We start from the raw sequence: 6,000 nt of genomic DNA on the forward strand, positions 1-6,000 counted from the left end.
ATCTTGCACCTGACAGACAGGGGGGAAGACTGCGGTCAGTTCCCTCCACCCTCTCTATCTCTCTGCTTTAAAGATGGAGGCATGTGCGAGGGGCTGGGGGCAGAGAGGAAAACAAGAGCCTGTGTTTGCCTTCATTGCTTCTACACAACAGAGTCAACAACAGTTTTCCTTAGAGACCCCTAACCCTTGCACGCAACACCACATCTTTGAGCAAGTGCCAAATTCGTCCCGAAGCGATCACCATCTTCATTTGCTTGTCCCCTCCTTTCTTCTCGTCCCTTCTTCCTTTAGGACAGTGTTAAACCTTTAGACAGTCCCTGAAAAGAGCTGACACACCAGCAACTGGTGAGACTGCTTTTCGTTTTGTTTTGTTTGTTTTTGGTTTTCTATTTTTTTTTTCTTTTCTTTTTCTTTTTAATGGAAACTGTAGGTGCCGTTCTCAGGTGAAAAGAGAGAGAGACAGAAATTTAGAGAAAAAAAATATTTTCTGATCTTGGATTTCTGTGTGTGTGTATGTATGTATGTATGTATGTATGTGTGTAATCATGGTTCATTAGATACATTCCTATTAGGGAATAATGTCAGGCCATTGTGAGCAACACCCTCCATGTGAGAATAGAATTCCACCCCTCCTGAGCAAGTGGGCTTAGAAGCAATCTCAACCTTGACTTTGCACTTCCAGGGGCAACGGGACCAAGTGTAGAGCTCAGAAATTCTATTTTTCAATTTCTAGTATGCTCATTGTCGGGTGGACCTGGCAGCCCTGTGTCACGGGCACATGCATGGCAGGCATGGAGGTTACCAGCTTCTCTGGAGGCTCCTTCTCCCTGGACAATTTGCTTTTTCTAATGTTTGCTACTTAGTGACCCGTGTGTACGTGTGTGCGTGTGTGTTTTTCCTGTTGAAACGTTGAGCAAAGCAATCATGATTTTGACTGAATCTATTTGCCATTTTTCAGAAATACAGAATTAGCTTATGTCTCCGATGTTCCATCCTTTCTTGACGAGGAAACATAATTGATGGTTTTATAAGATTTTCTTTTCGTCTCTCCATGCAAAGAGGTTAGAGACTGTTTGCATTTCACAAGTGTGGGCCATGTGTATTTGATACCCCAAGGACCAGGATTTGGTTAAACTTCACTGCAGCACCACAAAGTGGAGCCTAGATGCACACAGAGACCCCTTAACCAGTATAATGGTCCTTCACTGTAATTTGAGCTTGCTAGAGATCAATTGCTGGTGCTGGCAGAGTGCAGGCTCAGAGCAATAAGCAAGTATGAGTGGACCAATGACTCCAATCGCCAACCAAAAGGTCAAAGCAGTGGTAGGCAGACAACTGCAGCCACTTCGGGACCCTCCCAACTGTGTTTAAATAGAGAGAGCACCTCAGCCAGAGGCGTAGTCGTGTTCCTGTGTTCCAGTCCTTTCTCATGTTGCCAAATGCCACCCTCAAGTTTGATTTCCATACATAAGTAAAAGAGGAGGAAGAGGAGGAGGAGGAAGAGGAGGAGGAGGAGAAGGAGGGAAACAAAACTCCTTTCTGTTTTTTTCTCTCTCAGAAGGTCTTGCTTTGAGGTTTTGCTTGGAGGAGCCCATCACACCTGCATGTCAGAGGTTTTTCTGTTCATGGGATTTTGTTTTTGTTTTTGTTTTTGTTTTCTTCTAATGACTGTATTTTCATTTGAATTGCCTCTTTTTGCTAGTGTAAAATTATGATTAAATAATAATAATAATAATAGTAATAATAATAATAATAACAGTCAGCTGTTCCCAGATTAGTAAATTATGTATAATTTATTTTATTTCTCCCTATTTTATTCTGCTTTGGATTTGGAAGCTGTTAGGTATTTAAAACTAATTTCTATTTCTAGCTCATACACACATACACACATAGACACATGTCTGTATGTGTGTGTACACACAAATACTTGCTTCTCCACTCATAACTTCCTCTGTGTTAACAGTTTTAGCCCCGGTAGCATTGGTTCTGGTATTTAATATGAAGGGGTGAATTAGGAGGAATGTCATGTTCAATCTTAATTAACTTATGCTCTTTCCTCTCATCTTAGTTATTTAATTACCAATTATCTAGAGCCATTTTTTTGTTTTTGTTTGTTTTGTTTCGAAGCACTCTGAATAAGAAAAAAAAAAGACACTTGTTTTTATACCATTATAACGCGTACAATGTGAAAACAGATTTATTAAAAAAAAAGTTTCTCTGTGTCTTAACCAATTTCTCCCGACTGATGTGGGTTCTCCACTCTCATGTGCTGGGTCCCTGTCTCCCAGCACATTCGAGACAAGCTTGGTTTTCATTTCCTGACCTTGGGCAACAAGAATACTTTGTTTTAGCTCCAGGTAGAGGCTGCTGACAGCATCCAAGGCTGAAACAGCAGTGAGTCAGAGCAAACTCTCTCTCTCTGGTTTGCTTTTGATTTATTTGAGGGGAAACTGCAACTGTCCATGGTAACCTGTAGCTGCTGAAACTCTCCAGTTTAGTTGAGTTTATGTTCATAACTGAACTGTGCCCAGACAAAAACCACAAAGCAAGCCCATAGTGACATGCCATTCTCTGTCTGGACGTTTTCTTCAGCACATGTTAGCTTTGCTTTGCCCAAGAGTTTTCCCTAGGGGACAACAAAAGCAAAGGTAATTCTACTCATGGCTAAAGTACACATAGGTCACTTGGGGGAAAGCTGCTTTAAATAGCAACTTAACGATAACAACATAATGCCTTTGGTCCATTGGTTGGGTGATAGTTTTTGTAAAGGATCTTATAGCTTTACATTCTTTCTGTGGCACACAGAGGCCAACTAAGATATGGCAGAGGATATAAAATAAAATGGAAAGATGAAAGTTAGCAGACAACAGCCCTCCCCCCTTCCCTCTCCTCAGCTTATAGGTTTAAGTCATGCCCATCTGTCTTTCTGCCCCTTCCCCCATCTTCCCTTTCACACACATTTATACCAAAACTGGAGTAATATTGCTAATTTCTTCATTTTACATTTGTTATGGGAACCTCTAAAGCTAGTCACATTTGATATAAATCTAAGAAAAATATTCAGAGAAGAAAATGGGTTAAAGCCCTTTGTAAGTCAATGATAATTTGGCTAGTTATTACAAACAGGAGACAATCACACACACTTCGGTGTAATTCTACTCAAATTAGTCAAGTCAACTCTGAAAGTTCATTTGCTTCTAGCTAAGAACTACCTTTGTGTAAAACCCCTCCCAGTGAACATACATATCATGGTTGGAACCAAATCTTCTCATGGGGTATGAATATTAAAACATCAAGTGTTCTATGATGAAGCCACTTCATATATTTGATTTCTAAAGTACAATCTACCTGAGTTTGCTTGAAGGAGATTATCTTTCCTGTTCCGCGGTGTGCTTTCAGACATTTCCATAATGCAGAAGCTGACAGTGTCCTCAGAAGCATCCCTTCTGTCTCACGTCAAAACACAAGGAATAAACTATACCATCCTTACTCTAAAGGGTAAACTATTGAACTGTAATAACTGTATATTTACAAACAGGTTTATAAAAATATTTGTCTATCAAATTAATAGTGAAATAAAACTTTATGAGGTTTGCAAGGAAGAAATACGAAAGCTACTTAAAGTGGCTGATCTATCTCATTGCCTCTTAGGGCAGAGACATTTCTGTAGCCAGGTTGACACAGTATTTAATTTTGCAGTCCCACAGGTTGAAGATGACATGCTGATGGGTCCCTGTCCTCCCCGAGTGTCTGTCACTGGCCCACTAAAGGCAGTATTTATTCAGCTCCCCTGGCTCTAAAGCACTTAGTCCTCCTAACAGTGCGGATTTCACAAATGAAAAAGTTTTGTTTGTTTTTTTGTTTTATTTGTTTTTTACTGATTTAAAAAAATAGAAAAAAGAGACAATCAATGCCTGGAGCTTAAAACAAAGTCTGTGCAAACTACCATCTCACTTGAAATTTAATAAAATAAGAAATTGTGTAAATATAACATAGAGTTATAGATTTCTATTTTGTTCATAACATAGTGTAATATAAGTTGTATATTTTCATGTTTTTGGGTTTTATGTTATCATTCATGCCACAATAAGAATAAAACAGGAGTTTGTGTACTCTTGGGAAAAAAGAAAAAGAAAAAAAAAAAAGATGTGGGTCCCCGCCAGCCTGTTTTTTGCTTTTCTGTTCTTGTTTTCAGTTTGTTTTGTTTGTTTGGCCTTCCCCCTTTCAGTATTACTGCCGTGCAAGGCACCAATAAAACAGCAAATGTGTTCTTTATCTATTACACCGTGTTGCTCTGCGCGATTTGTTTATGAAAGGGTACCTTCATTTATGACAAGACAAAGAGGTGTTCAGAGCTCTCCTCCTCCTCAGTAAACATCGCGACACTAAAAACAATGAGAAACATGGACATTCCTAGGACAAGAATCCACCACCAAGTCCCCTCCTGGGTCACTGCATCTGAGATGGCAGTTTCCATATCCCCTAGAGCACGTCAGTGTGTGAAGGCTGTGATTCTTACACCCCATAGGCTCAGTCTACCCCAGTGTGTGGGTAGAAATGTCCTAATGGCAACTCAAAAATAAAACACTGAGAAGCACAAACCACTTTCCCTCCCTGTGCTGTTTGACGTGCGGCCACTTCTGCATGGCTTAGAACACACCTTTCCCTCTGGAATCCATTCTCCGGTTTTGAAGCTGTTGCTAAAAACAAGTCTTTTTCGTTGTTCCAAGGGCCATTTCTGCTTCCAACGTTGTGAGTTCCCTTCTCCTTTATTCCTAGGGCTGAGTTATTGCTTCGTTTGGAGGTTTTGTTTGTTTGTAAGCAGTGTTTGCTAACTGAGACAAAACCTACTGTGAATGCTTGTAAAACATACATGGAGGTCCAGCAGGTGCTGCTCTGTCATTTGTCAATAACAGGAATATACTACATAGGCTGACACATGGAACCGAGAGCTAGTAAAAGAGCTGAGTCCCGGGCCCAGTCCATAATATCACCAATCAAAATCTAGGGACATTAAGCAAGCTGCTGCTCTGACTGAGAGCAAACACTTTCCTAAATGCCGATATCCCCAGACCACCTATTTGGTTTCCTAGGCAGGGCTGCCTTCCTCTCCCTGCAAGGACGTCTGATTGGCCTGTGTTAGTCGGTAGTTTTTTTCTACAATGCTCCCATACAACCTTACACCTCTGTAGAATCCTTGACACATCAGAGACCATTCTATCTCTCTTTCCATGAATGGCTGACAGGACACTGGAGCCATCTCTATAGCAATAACCATTCTCTAGGCATCTAATTTAGCCAGGCAGTAGGCTTCAGAGAGTTCAGGCATGTGAGGCACTGAAAACATCATAGAAATGCATGAGGCTTGCAAAACAAATCAATGTCATTCAGAAAAGAAATATACATTGCAGGAATTGGGAAGTAGACATTCTGTTGGGACAAGCTGAACATCTAGGACTGTGTTGGGACTCACCCTCCGAATATCAGGGAGCACCTTTGCAACCTACAGCATTTCAATTGAGACATTCCCCTGCCCCAGGCCATGTTCTTCCTGGGCTAGGATACATGAGAGACTCTCTCCCCTTACTGCAACCTCAGAAGAGTCTCAGCCACTGGAGGAGAAGATTCCCATTTCTGTAATGTCAACACTCCCAGTCTGCCACTTCCATTATTAAGACATTCACTTTTTGTTCTAAAGATGCAGTTATTGTTGCCAAATGTACACTTCTAAATGTCCTTTCTATAACTTCCCCAACGTCACTGAAACTTTCTACGGCAATAGCAGCAAAGGCACGCAGGAAGTCATCCCATATCTGAGTTCAAGATGAATTGTTTATGGGGAAAAAATCCAATTTTGAAGTTTATAAAGCAATCTAAACACTATTAGAGACGGCCTGTCTTATAAGCACTGTAATTATTATGCAAAGCATATGCAACAGTATTGCTGGGAGTTCTGTAAAATAGTTACATTTTTTTAAAGCAGGGTAACATCTGTCCTAC

The sequence above is a fragment of the Mus caroli genome, unplaced genomic scaffold, assembly GCF_978045245.1.
Source record: "Mus caroli unplaced genomic scaffold, Mus_caroli_1 scaffold_7, whole genome shotgun sequence".
NCBI lineage: Eukaryota > Metazoa > Chordata > Mammalia > Rodentia > Muridae > Mus > Mus caroli.